Source organism: Lepidochelys olivacea, assembly GCF_965140295.1.
Source record: "Lepidochelys olivacea isolate rLepOli2 genome assembly, chromosome: 7".
Classification (NCBI taxonomy): Eukaryota; Metazoa; Chordata; order Testudines; family Cheloniidae; genus Lepidochelys; species Lepidochelys olivacea.
Window position 1 is genome coordinate 116,844,993 of NC_140417.1, and position 15,036 is coordinate 116,860,028.

At 42.4% G+C, this 15,036-nt stretch overlaps 1 protein-coding gene across 3 annotated transcripts in view; it reads right to left on the minus strand.

The window, feature by feature from the left end:
* Window positions 1–15,036, minus strand: part of SHOC2 (SHOC2 leucine rich repeat scaffold protein) — a 102,520-nt gene that overhangs the window by 52,953 nt on the left and 34,531 nt on the right. The gene's annotated exons all lie outside the window — the stretch shown is intronic.

Here is a 15,036-nt window from a genome sequence, read left to right on the forward strand (position 1 = left end):
CAAAGGCTCTTAAGCAAAACAAAACAAGGTTAGTTTTCACAGTGTAAAGAGGTAAACAGTGGGGTCTCTCAAGGATCAGTATTGCGACCAGTGCTGTTCAACACACTAGTAAATGATCTGGAAAAAGTGGTAAACGAGTGACAAAATTTGCAGATGATACAAAATTACTCAAGATAGCTAATGCCAAAGCAGACTGTGAAGAGTTACAAAGAGATTTCACAAAACTGGATAACTGGTCAACAAAATGGCAGATGAAATTCAATGTTGATAAATGCAAAGTAATCCACATTGGAAAATATAATGCCAACTATACATACAAAATGATGGTCTAAATTAGCAGTTCCCACTCAAGGAAGATCTTGAGGGATCGGGGATAGGTCTCTGAAAACATCTGCTCAATGCACAACAGCAATCAAAAAAGTTAACAGAATGTTAGGAACCATTAGGAAAGGGATAGAAAATATAATGCCACTCAAAAATCCATGACATTTCCGCACCTTGAAAACTGAGTGTACTTCTGGTTGACCCATCTCAAAAGAGAGAGATTAGAAATGGAAAAAGTACAGAGAAGGGCAACAAATATGTACAGGTTCCATAGGAGCAGAGATTAAAAAGACTAGGATTGTTCAGTTTAGAAAAGAGATGACTAAGGGGAGATATGATTGAGGTCTATAAGTGTGGAAAAAGTGAAGAAAGAAGAGATATTACCCTTTTACATAACACAACCACCAAGGGTCACCCAATGAAATTAATACGCAGCAGGTTTAAAACAAACATAAGGAAATACTTCTTCACACGATGCACAGTCAACCTGTGGAACTCAGGGATGTTGTGCAGGCCAAAAAGTATTAGATAAGTTCATGGAGTATAGGTTCATCAATGGCTATTAGTCAAGATAGTCGAGGACACAACCCCATGCTCTGGGTGTTCCTAAACCTGTGACGGCCAGAAACTGGGACTGGATGACAGAGGATGGATCACTCAATAACTGCCCTGTTCTGTTCATTCTCTCTAAAGCATCTGGCATCAGCTTCTGTCAGAAGACAGGCTATTGGGCTAGACAGATTATTGGGATTTGACCCAGTATGGCTATTCTTATGTTCTTGTGTAATGCTACTTGACTGTGGAAGAACTGACTATTAAATATAAGATGAAAAAGAGTAAGCTTCCATTTTTATATGTAATATTGCCTTCATTAAAGTTTATGGGTCACTTGTTCCTGTCACTAGAAGCTAATGCACAACTTTAGTATATTCCACTGATCAGTGTGTATGGCATATCTCCCTCTGTACCTGATCCACTTTACTCTTTAGTAAATGTTTAGTAAATCATGGATAAGGGTCCATGTTACAACTTTCATCCGAAGAGCCTTGTTCTTTTGTTCAAGCTGTAGAGACTCGTTTTCAACTCTAGAGACCCCGGTCTAAGCTCTGGTGTTAGCCAAGCTGGAGCCGTCAAGTTAATGTTTCATATCAAGAAATCTCTTCTAACCTATTCTGAACCACAATCCTCTCTATTTCTGCAATGCATTAAACAAAACTACCAACAGGTTTGTGGATTTTGAGATGCAAACAAGCAGTTGAAATTAGATTTGAAGTTCAAACAATCGTACCAAAACAAACAAACAAATACATAAATTAACCAAAAAAGTTTTGAAGGGATATAAGCCCTGATCTTTCTAGACAGGCAAACCTGCAATTAAGGTGGTAAGGAAGAAACCTCTCCTACAGGCAGGTTTACTCCATAACTGCTCGTTTCAGGATATTTTGCATCTTCCTCTAAAGCATCTGGTATTGGCTAAAAGATTTGAATGACCTCTGGTCTGAATCCTGTCCGGCAATTTCTATGTTCCTAAATAAATAGAATTATTAATAGTTCCAATTTGATTCAATCCTGTGACAGTTATCAATCCTGTGAACCATCTGGTCATTTCAAAACTCACCACCAACACAATTTGAAGCTGCCCCTCAAATATAGGTCTATAAAAGACAATAAAATGTCATTTTTACCTTCAATATTAACCTGCCCTTTTGCCTACAAAAGCAACATACCTTAAGAACATAAGAATGGCCATACTGGGTCAGATCAAAGGTCCATCTAGTCCAGTATCCTGTCTTCTGAAAGTGGCCAATGCCAGGTGCTCCAGAGGCAATGACCAAGTGATCCATCTTCTGTCGCCCATTCCCAGCTTCAGGCAAACAGAGGCTAGGGACACTATCCCTGCCCATCCTGGCTAACAGCCATTGATAGAATGATCCTCCATGAATTTATCTAGTTATTTTTTGAACCCTGTTATAGTCTTGGACTTCACAACATCCTCTGGCAAGGAGTTCCACAGGTTAACTGTGTGTTTTGTGTGTGTTCTGCAGTATTTGTTAATGAGGAGTTTCTTAGCATTCTACAAAAGGGTTTTGTTTGCCTCAACCACAAAAACCATTTTCATTCTTATCAACACCACGTTGGGAACTGCGGTCCCTTTCTCCCACTTATCTTCTGTACTAGTCCATATGGCCCACAGTTACAGTCATAGCAAAATTAAATTTTATACCCTTAAGTAACTCATCAGTAAGAACTGAAGACACTGAAATCTTACAGCTAAACGCAAACTTCTATTAATGTTTAAAATACTCATTCACTTACTTATTATGAATAGGCATGCATGTGCACGTGCAGTTTTTTTGTTTCCAGGAAGCCTCTGATATCAAAGTATGATCACTCACTAACCACCATTTTCAGTCACACCGAAGTAGTATCAAAGATGAAAAACAAATCCAGTCCTCTGCTCTGACTTGTTACTTCTATAGCATCATGCTTATGCATTACGCTGTCAAGTAATCTCTGTGCCTTAGTTTACAATGCTTTGGAGAACTTGGCTGAAATGTGCTAATAATAATACTTTGTAGTCTGTAAAGTGGATTAAATTTACAGCAGCCTACGTGATACCACATTAGTCTCACTTTAATGTACTCAATTGATCCTGTTTTCTTTTAATCCCTTTCTGGGTTCTAGTTTTTTGCCTTTAAAAAAAAAGGATAATTCAGTTTGAACACTCTTATAATAGAAAATATCTCCAATGTAGATTCCTCTGAATGTGGGCCAAATGGGGTCAAGGAACATCAGACACATTTTCCATTATAAAGACTCCTGCGTGACTTTTAAAATACCCAATAACCTGCATTGTCTTCTAGCATTGCAACCCCACTATGTTACATTTTAAACAAATTTTCAGCACTGTATAATTTGTGTGCTTTTATGTGGGTAGTACAGGAAAAATATTGACAGAATCCTCAATACACCCAAATCCAGGTGGAGCTTAGATGCCTCACTATCAGCTGACTAAAGAGTAAAGTCTCAAATGGCAGTTAACTTGTTTTCAGTACAGTTGGAATAGAATACAAACATTTTGAGGCATAAGTCACAATACTGTCAAATACTATTTCGAAGTTTTGATAAATATGGGAAACTATATACATTTATTGTTAATAAAGGTCACTCAGGATCTAGGTCCCATTGCGCAAGATGCAGTAAAAGCCACACAGTTCCTGCTCCCCAAAAGAGCTTTCAATCTAATCAAATTTAAGACACGGCAAGTGTGTTTTGCCTAATACGTTATAGGCAGCGCAAAAGAGGTGGCTCTCAAAGGTATCTGAAAGAGGGGATAGTTCAGGGAGTTTAGTGGGGATTGGTCCTGCTTTGAGCAGGGGGTTGGACTAGATGGCCTCCTGAGGTCCCTTCCAACCCTGATATTCTATGATAGGACATTCTATGTGTAAGGGATGGCCTGACCTGAAGAGTCCAAATTATTATTATTTTTTATACATTTCAATTACCTATTAGCAATTAATCACAAGTGTACCATAAAATCATTTGTACTTGCTCAGTAACAGATTAAGGTTTTTTTACAAATATAAAACTATAATGAACACATACACATTTCCACCATTACAAAGGCTCTCCCACCCCCATTTTATCCCATTTTCACATCTGACACCTCTTTCTTTTTTTGGGGGGTGGGGGAGGTTCAGTATTCCTTTCTAAGATCAAAACAAGATAAAGGGTTACGACCAGAGAATTCAATCTTTCATAGCTTTTCTCAAAGCTGATGCTGTCTGCAGGCAGGCAGCTCTGCAACCAAACGACATGCAGAAATTTAAGACTAACGGCCAGATTCGCAGCACAAAACAGACATTCAAAACAGTAAATTAAAAGCACAGAATGGAAAAAGCTAAACGTTAAATTTATCTTATTTTATTTTATTTTTTAAGTTTGAGAATGGAGGCTGTACTAGAAACATACTGCGTCTTTTCAGACCCTGTCTCTTCAAATTAAATGTTTCTCCTACTCCGAGAAAGATTTGCAACTAGCTCTTTCTAGACAAACTTAAAATTAACAGAGAGGAAGCAGTTACTGAGAAGTTCTTTGGACAGAACATGCCTCTGAAACCAGACTAGAGAACACAGAAATACCGTTAAGTCTGGAAACATGGTTCTACAGAAGATAAGAATAAGGAACTGAAGCTGACTACACAGCCACTTTTGCCTAGTATCTTACATACTGGTAGAGCGCCCAATGTAACAGGGCCTTGGATCCTGATGAGCCCTCTGGGATCTAGCTCTATAATTGTAGGTGGAGCTGGTAGCATCCCCTATTGTTAAGGTTGCTTAACACTTCCCCTTATATGACCCAGTTTTCAGTTGGTTATAACTAGGGCCCGACCACATTCACTTTCCATTCTGGTCAATTTCACAGACATAGGATTTTAAAAATAGTCAATTTCCCGGTTTTAGATATTGAAGTCAGAAATTTCAGGGTGTTATAACCCTGGGGGTCCCAGCCTCAAAAAGGGTTGCTGCCTAGGCCAGTATCCTTTGTTCCTGTGAGGTTGGTCTGGGTTTGCCCATACATGCCCTGATGAGGTGTGAACTGCCCCTCTGTTCTTGCAGAGTTTTTGCCTGGGCTTGTTTTAATCCGTGAGGACACATTTTCAGCCACGTAACTATATACATGAAATTATAACCTATAACATTAGTATAACAACAATGCTCAGAGCATCATGAGGCTTCTGAAGACACCCGACATGACAAACTTTGGATTGGACACCACACAATCATTTTAAAAGAATGAACATGGGGGATGTAGGGAGTTTCCCGGAGGCACAGGGTGTCACAATGTGATCATAATTAAAAACTGAATCATAAAGCACCCACAACAGGGAGCCAAATTAAGGTTAATTTATACCTTTATAATAATTTAATTCTGGAATTTCTTAACTTTTGAATGCTTGAGTTTGCCACCTTAACAATGTTCTTTAAAATAGTTTGTGTGTGTAGAAATACAAATAGCTGACAATCTATATTGACGGTTGCAACAAAATTTGCATTTAGCAGGATTTTAGTCCTGCTATTTCACAACTTAAAGACTGAATTTAGCCATGAAAATTAATACAGTAACTTCAGGCTTTTTTCTTTTTTTTTTTTGGTAAAGTTGGTCCCAATCTTCCAAACACTTACGCAAGTGAAGTGCTTTACATTCATGAGTAGTTCTACAGAATCTTGACTTCAATGGAGCATCATTCAAGTCAAAGAGAATACTCGTGCATAAATTCAGAAATTTATCTAAGTGCTTTTAGAACGGGGGACAGAACTACTAATTTTACAGAGGCAACACATATATTCATGTTTCATTCACATTTTTCAGATCCCTGTAGCTAAAGAACCAGAGTCACCACCAATTCTAAGCTGCACACAAACAAACATTCATATAACATTTCAAGGAGAGGATTTTTTCAGCTTTTAACACTTGACCTATTTTTAGCAAAGCAAAGTTGAACAGAACTGGCCAGCTCTGCCAGCTACTTCTAGTTTTCAATGCTGTTCAGACTATGTTCCTGATATACAGAGAAAAAGTAGGTTAGGTGATATCTTTCATTGGACCAACTTCTGTTGATGAACGAGACAAGCCTTCAGTCTTACACAGAGTTCTTCTTCAGGTCCTGATATACTGACATAGAATATTTTTAAAAACAATAATATTAGGTGATGAAGGGCCTAGGGGGAAACAGAGGGTTACTCTTGCATAGGTGGGGATACCAAGCAAAAAAAGAGTTTCAAAAGAGTTAAACAAAAATCTCTCTCATGGTATGTTCTGAATATTACTTTTAAAAAAAAATAGATTGTGAGACACTGATATTGGTTATTCGTAACTCAGAACATTGTTTTTCTTGTTTTATATGACCAAAATATATTTCCCAGAACTTTTTAATCTAGTTTAACTGTGGAAGTCCAGAAGGAGACACAATTAAACTCTTCTAAACTAAGTCATCTTTCTTTAGTGGTCTGAAAAAGGACTAATACCACTTAGTTCTTATATAGAATTTTTCATCTATAGATCTCAATGCACTTTACAAATGGAGGTCAGTTTCATTATCCCCATTTTATAGATTTGGAAACTACCTATCATACATGTTATTTGCTAAAAACTTTAAAGATTTATGGGTAAGAACATAAGAATGGCCATACTGGGTCAGACCAAAGGTCCATCCAGCCCAGTATCCTGTCTACCGACAGTGGCCAATACCAGGTGCCCCAGAGGGCGCGAACTTAACAGGTAATGATCTGATATGTATAAAAGCTAAATAAAAAAATGTTAATTGGATCTAAGTTACCTTTATTTCACAGTTCAGGAGTGGTATAAACTTAGTGCCAGCTGTGATGCTTGTTTATGTGGTATAGTTCACTGAGACCGCTAAACTCATTTCATTCAAGCCAATGAACAGTGAGATGGTAACTTTCAGACTATATCAACCTGGTCTGAATTCAGTATGTAAACCTCTGAGCTCCATGGCACACACAAGCAGCAGCTTATGTCAACACACATCCAGCTCTGTGGGCTCATGTCAGGGGACAATGGGTTGGCTGAATGGACTGGCTAGGAAAACCAGTTCAACCAAATTTCTCTGCAGGGAACTCAAAGTGGGGAGTGGAAAATTCCCAGCTGCAGAACAAAGGAATCAAGTGTTGCTGGTGGAACATATTAATTTGAGAAACTCACTAACAGGAAGCTTTCGTTACAGAGTAGCAGCCGTGTTAGTCTGTATCCACAAAAAGAACAGGAGTACTTGTCGCACCTTAGAAGCTAACAAATTTATTTGAGCATAAGCTTTCGTGAGCTACAGCTCACTTCATCCGATGGAGTACTCCTTTTCGTTTTGAGGAAGCTTTGGGTAGGACAGAAGAAGTGACAGGCATGCTTTCATGGGAAGGGAGAAGGTATGGTTTAAGTGCAGGAGTGGCCAAGATCAGAGAGAGCTGGCTGACCTAGAAAGGTTCCTTGATTCTGAAGAGAAATCCTGAGCTACAGGAGAAGGATCCCAGACACCCCAAACCCAAGAATTCTCTAGAGCCGTGAGGAAACTGAGACAGGGAAAATCTGTATAGGTGTGTGTTATTTTGTCTCAATATGTGCATTTCCCACACTGCTAGGTAAAGATTAAGTCGTGTTTTAGAATCCTGTGCAAAGTGTGCCTGTTAGCATTCACAGTTATGTCTCTCTGAAGAGTTAAATTGTAAACTTGGAGTGCCTACGGCTGGAGATCTGGGGAAAGGATGTGTTTAAGCTGCGGGGAAGCCTGATGGGTCAGCTCTATTCCCAGGGGATAGGCAGATGGAAAGCGGGGTCCTAGCTCTCAGGAGGAGGTGATATACAGAGGAGCTGTACCCAGAGTATGCCGAGAGACACCAAGCCAGGGACAGTGCTTGGACTCTGTTCACACTTCTCAGACAAAGCCCAAGAGGCCCAACGGGCTGTGAGTGTCCAGCCAGACGGGGAGCTCTACTGTGTGTGCGCACAGAGCATGGGTGGCAGAAAGTATATTACAATGCCTCAAATTTCAAAACATTTCAGCCCACTACAGGATCCTTTATATATCATCAATTCCATATTAAAAGCCTAACAAGCAAAGCCAAAATGAAGGAAGAGTTATAATGAAAACAAAAAATAATAGTAGAAAGGCACCAGTGTATTAACATATATTATACATTCACATCTTTCTACTAAATACTTGTTTCTATATTTTCACTTCTGTCCTTTCTGGATTATCATCTTGCATGGTCAACATACAATATTCCAGTCTTAAAATACCATTTTGTATTGGTTTGCAAAAAATACCAGAACCCCTTTTCTGTGTATTTAGCATCTAACTCCTGAAAGCAGCTTGTATTAATACGTAGACTGGTAGCTTCTGCACATGTGGTTCCTCAACATGTACATTTTGAGTGTTCTCACTGTCGCCATGGTAATGTGTAGTGCCACCAGACAGTGTAATCTTGCATAAATTATGAAACCTGAAAACTACAAATTGTCATGTGAAGTGAGTTTGGGGCTCCCAACTCACTTCATCAGGGACACAACACAGTGCCGCGTGAAACTTAAGGAGCTCAGACAAGCGTACCAGAAAACCAAAGAATCAAACAGACTCTCCGGGACAGAGCCCCAGACACGCCGCTTCTATGCTGAGCTACACACAATTCTAGGGGGGGCAGCCACCACTACCCCACCCCTGTCCGTGGACTCCGATGATGGGGTACTCTCCACCATGCCTGAGGATTTTGCAGATGGGGAAGAGGAGGAGGAGGAGGACGACGAGCTTGGGAGAGCACGCAGCACACTGTTCTCCCCGACAGCCAGGATCTTTTTATCACCGTGACTGAAATACCCTCCCAACCCAATGAAGCCAGAGAAGGGACCTCTGGTGAGTGTACCTTTTAAAATATAATACATGTCATAAAAGCAAGCGTTTTTTAATGATTAAGTAGCCCTGAGGACTTGGGATGCATTCGTGGCCAGGACTGCTACTGGAAAAGTCCGTTAACGTGTCTGGGGATGGAGTGGAAATCCACCTGTCACAAAACCAACCTGATCTCCTTCTTTGAGGAAGTAACAGATTTTTTAGACAAAGGAATCATAGAATATCAGGGTTGGAAGGGACCTCAGGAGGTCATCTAGTCCAACCCCCTGCTCAAAGCAGGACCAATCCCCAACTAAATCATCCCAGACAGGGCTTTGTCAAGCCTGACCTTAAAAACTTCAAAGGAAGGAGATTCTACCACCTCCCTAGGTAACGCATTCCAGTGTTTCACCACCCTTCTAGTGAAAAAGTTTTTCCTAATATCCAACCTAAACCTCCCCCACTGCAACTTGAGACCATTACTCCTTGTTCTGTCCTCTTCTACCACTGAGAATAGTCTAGAACCATCCTCTCTGGAACCACCTGTCAGGTAGTTGAAAGCAGCTATCAAATCCCCCCTCATTCTTCTCTTCTGCAGACTAAACAATCCCAGTTCCCTCAACCTCTCCTCATAAGTCATGTGTTCCAGACCCCTAATCATTTTTGTTGCCCTTCACTGGACTCTCTCCAATTTATTCACATCCTTCTTGTAGTGTGGGGCCCAAAACTGGACACAGTACTCCAGATGAGGCCTCACCAATGTCAAATAGAGGGGAATGATCACGTCCCTCGATCTGCTCGCTATGCCCCTACTTATACATCCCAAAATGCCATTGGCCTTCTTGGCAACAAGGGCACACTGCTGACTCATATCCAGCTTCTCATCCACTGTCACCCCTAGGTCCTTTTCCGCAGAACTGCTGCCTAGCCATTCGGTCCCTAGTCTGTAGCTGTGCATTGGGTTCTTCCATCCTAAGTGCAGGACCCTGCACTTATCCTTATTGAACCTCATCAGATTTCTTTTGGCCCAATCCTCCAATTTGTCTAGGTCCCTCTGTATCTTATCCCTGCCCTCCAGCGTATCTACCACTCCTCCCAGTTTAGTATCATCCGCAAATTTGCTGAGAGTGCAATCCACACCATCTTCCAGATCATTTATGAAGTTATTGAACAAAACCGGCCCCAGGACTGACCCCTGGGGCACTCCACTTGACACCGGCTGCCAACTAGACATGGAGCCATTGATCACTACCCGTTGAGCCCGACAATCTAGCCAACTTTCTACCCACCTTATAGTGCATTCATCCAGCCCATACTTCTTTAACTTGCTGACAAGAATACTGTGGGAGACCGTGTCAAAAGCTTTGCTAAAGTCAAGAAACAATACATCCACTGCTTTCCCTTCATCCACAGAACCAGTAATCTCATCATAGAAGGCGATTAGATTAGTCAGGCATGACCTTCCCTTGGAGAATCCATGCTGACTGTTCCTGATCACTTTCCTCTCCTCTAAGTGCTTCACAATTGATTCTTTGAGGACCTGCTCCATAATTTTTCCAGGGACTAAGGTGAGGCTGACTGGCCTGTAGTTCCCAGGATCCTCCTTCTTCCCTTTTTTAAAGATTGGCACTACATTAGCCTTTTTCCAGTCATCTGGGACTTCCCCCGTTCGCCACGAGTTTTCAAAGATAATGGCCAATGGCTCTGCAATCACAGCCGCCAATTCCTTTAGCACTCTCAGATGCAATTCGTCCAGTCCCACGGACTTGTGCACGTCCAGCTTTTCTAAATAGTCCCTAACCACCTCTTTCTCCACAGAGGGCAGGCCATCTAATCCCCATGTTGTGATGCCCAGCACAGCAGTCTGGGAGCTGACCTTTTTAGTGAAGACAGAGGCAAAAAAAGCATTGAGTACATTAGCTTTTTCCACATCCTCTGTCACTAGGTTGCCTCCCTCATTCAGTAAGGGGCCCACACTTTCCTTGGCTTTCTTCTTGTTGCCAATATACCTGAAGAAACCCTTCTTGTTACTCTTGACATCTCTTGCTAGCTACAGCTCCAGGTGCGATTTGGCCCTCCTGATTTCATTCCTACATGCCCGAGCAATATTTTTATACTCTTCCCTGGTCATATGTCCAACCTTCCACTTCTTGTAAGCTTCTTTTTTATGTTTAAGATCGGCTAGGATTTCACCGTTAAGCCAAGCTGGTCGCCTGCCATATTTACCATTCTTTTGACTCATCGGGATGGTTTGTCCCTGTAACCTCAACAGGGATTCCTCACCTGGAATACTGTGTGCAGTTCTGGTCTCCCATGTTTAAGAAGGATGAATTCAAACTGGAACAGGTACAGAGAAGGGCTACTAGGATGATCCGAGGAATAGAAAACTTGTCTTATGAAAGGAGACTCAAGAAGCTTGGCTTGTTTAGCCTCACTTAAAGAAGGTTGAGGGGAGATATGATTGCTCTCTGTAAATATATCAGAGAGATAAATACCGGAAAGGGATAGGAATTATTGAAGCTAGGTACCAATGTGGACACGAACAAATGGATATAAACTAGTCATTGGGAAGTTTAGACTTGAAATTAGACAAAGGTTTCTAACCATCAGAGGAGTGAAGTTTTGGAATAGCCTTCCAAGGGAAGCAGTGGAGGCAAAAGATCTATCTGGCTTTAAGATTAAACTCGATAAGTTTATGGAGGAGATGGTATGATGCCATAATATGATTTTGGCAATTAATTGATCTTTAAATATTCATGGTAAATAGGCCTAATGGCATGTGATGGGATGGGATCTGAGTTACCCAGGAAAGAATTTTCTGTAGTATCTGGCTGGTGAATCTTGCCCATATGCTCAGGATTTAGCTGATCGCCATATTTGGGGGTCGGGAAGGAATTTTCCTCCAGGGCAGACTGGAAGAGGCCCTGGCGGTTTTTCGCCTTCCTCTGTAGCATGGGGCACGGGTCACTTGCTGGAGGATTCTCTGCTCCTTGACGTCTTTAAACCATGATTTGAGGACTTCAATAGCTCAGACATAGGTGAGAGGTTTTTCGCAGGAGTGGGTGGGTGAGATTCTGTGGCCTGCGTTGTGCAGGAGGTCGGACTAGATGATCATAATGGTCCCTTCCGACCTTAGTATCTATGAATCTATGAAGCTCTCCTGGAGATACTCTAAAAGCCTTTGCAGGAGGTTTCTGGGGACAGCAGCCTTATTCCGTCCTCCATGGTAGGATACTTTACTACGCCATGCTAGTAGCAAGTAATCTGGTATCATTGCATGACAAAGCCTGGCATCGTATGGTCCTGGTGTTTGCTGGCATTCAAGCAACATCCATTCTTTATCTCTCTGTGTTATCCTCAGGAGAGTGATATTCATGGTAACTTGGTTGAAATAGGGGAATTTAATTAAGGGGACATTCAGAGGTACCCGTTCCTAGTGGGCTGTTTGCCTGTGGCTGAAAAGAAATCCTCCCCGCAGTTAGCCATGCAGTGTGTGGGGGGGAGGAGGGCATTGGCGCTGAGCTGTTCACGTTTGGCTAGCAGGGATTTTCCCTGATACCAGCCAGGCGGTGGGGGGGGAGAGGAAAAGCGATCATCCCAGAGAATTGGATGGGGGGAGGGGGTTAGTTTGGTTTCTGCTGCTGCACGTTAACAGGAAAACCGCAGCACTAAATGGCCAACTCAATGGGCTTTGCTTGGTATGGGAAAGGAGGGCGCTGCTGTTATGAACTTGCAGAAGCCGAAAGACTAAGGCTTACCATGGCCGCCTGGAAGCCGAATTCTGTTGCCCGGCACTGCATGTGTGATCTCTAACACCAAAGCCATAGGCGCTCAATATAAGATGCAAAATGCGACCTTGTACCAAAATCACATGTGCTATGTAATGTGAATAGTGTTGTTCACCGTGAAAGAGTATAGCCATTGTTCTGTAAACTGTATCTTTTTAAATACTTCACTCCTTTTCGAAAAAAATGCACACGCGATGACATGTTCTCTGAGCTCATGCAGTCGTCCAGCACTGACAGAGCTGTGTGGAGGGACACAATAGCAGAGTACAGGACAGTGGCCGATGAACGTGAGGAGAGGTGACGACAGGAAGATCAGAGGAGGCATGAGGCAACGCTGGGGCTACTGCGGGATCAAACGGACATGCTCCAGTGTCTGGTGGAGGTTCATGAACGGCAGCAGAATCACAGACTGCCGCTGCAGCCCCTGCTTAACTGCCTTCCCTCCTTCCCAAGTTCCATAGCCTCCCCACCCAGACACCCAAGAACGTGGGGTGGGAGGCTCCAGGCACGCAACCACTCCACCCCAGTGGACAGCCCAAGCAACAGAAGGCTGGCATTCAACAAGTTTTAAAGTGGCCTTTTCCTTCCCTCCTACCCTCCTCCCACACCCCACCCAGGCTACCTTGTGAGTTATCTCCCTATTTTTATAATCAATTAATAAAGAATACATGTTTTTTAAATGATAGTGACTTTATTTCCTTTGCAAGCAAGCTGTGATCGAAGGGGGGAGGGCGGGTGGCTTACAGAGAATTTAGAGGCAACCAAGGAGGCGGGTTTTCATCAAGGAGAAACAAACAGAAGTGTCACACAGTACCCTGGCCAGCCATGAAACTGGTTTTCAAAAGCTTCTCTGATGCACAGCGCTTCCTGCTGTGCTCTTCTAACTGCCCTGGTGTCTGGCTGCGCATATTCAGCAGCCAGGCAATTTACATCAACCTCCCACCCAGCCATAAACATCTCCCCCTTACTCTCACAGAGATTGTGGAGCACACAGCAAGCAGCAATAACAATGGGAATATAGGTTCGCTGAGGTCTGAGCGAGTCAGTAAATGTCCAAATGCACACTCTACCACCATTCTGCACTTGCTCAGCCTATAGTTGAACAGCTCCTTACTACTGTCCAGGGTGCCTGTGTACGGCTTCATGAGCCGGGGCATTAAGGGGTAGGCTGGGTCCCAAAGGATAACTATAGGCATTTCAACACCCCCAACAGTTATTTTCTGGTCTGGGAAGTATATCCCTTCCTGCAGCCGTTTAAACAGACCAGAGTTCATGAAGACACGAGCGTCATGAACCTTTCCCGGCCATCCCACGTTGATGCTGTGTTGTACCAATAAAATAAAAACCAGCAGGATCTTATTAAAGGGAAAAAGGCAAAATGCCACATTTATTGTAAATATAATAAAGAAATATAAATCTCACACTGTCCTATCGTTACTTATTCCTTACTTAATTATATATATATATATATTCATTCATTCATTCATTCATACAAACACACACACATACACACCCACACCCACAGGTTCTGCAAGGTTGTTATCATAGTTACCAGCCTTAGAGTTGCTCATGCCAAGCCACTGGCCAGGTGGCCTGGACATGAGGAGGGAGCAGGGCCTTGTCAGATGCTCATCTGATGCTCCTGGAAGTTGGTTTGCAGAATCAGACCCCAAAATTCTCACTTTTTAGAGTCTATTTTTATAGGAATTTCTTCCTATGCCAGTCTATGGGAATTGCTTCATCATGCTGTTGCTGAATCAATCAGCAGATAGCACATTCCTGACGGCTCCAAGATGTTATCTTGTTCTTTGGTTCTCCCATTCTTGAGGCTGTTGGGTGGATTCCAGTCTGCCCTCCGGGGGGGGTCCTCTGGTTATTTCCACTTGACGCTTTCTTCAGCCGATGGACACTGGATTCTTAGGCTGGCACCTCCCTGATCATTCAGTTATTATCCACACTAAGCATCCATCCACATACATCCTCTATCTCTAGTTTAATCACAATGGTTAATACAACAAAAGGGTGGGGAGTCTCTGGGTGCTGTTTCTGTTGTTAGAGTATTGCTTTGAGTCTCTCTCTCTGTGAATTGCTTTGAGAACAGACTCTGTCTTAGAATGTACTAACACAATTAGCAGCTTGCAAGTTTCATACATAGAGGGAGAGAAACAGTACCAAAAACCAAGAGACCTCTTAATTAGTAATACCCTGGAATTTAAACTCTGGGGAATCAAACTCATTTGTGATTTCAATACAGAACTTCTTTAATATGATCCAACAGCTGGTGAAACATCCCTTGTGATCCACCAGTGCTTGCAGCACCATTGAAAAGTACCCCTTGCCGTTTATGTACCCCTCGCTGCCCTGGTGGTCTGGTCCCAAGACAGGGATATGCGTTCCGTCTATAGCCCCACCACAGTTAGGGAATCCCATTGCAGCAAAGCCATCCACTATGACCTGTACATTTTCCAGAGTCACTACCTTTGATAGCAGCAGCTCAATGATTGCGTTGGCTACTTGCATCAC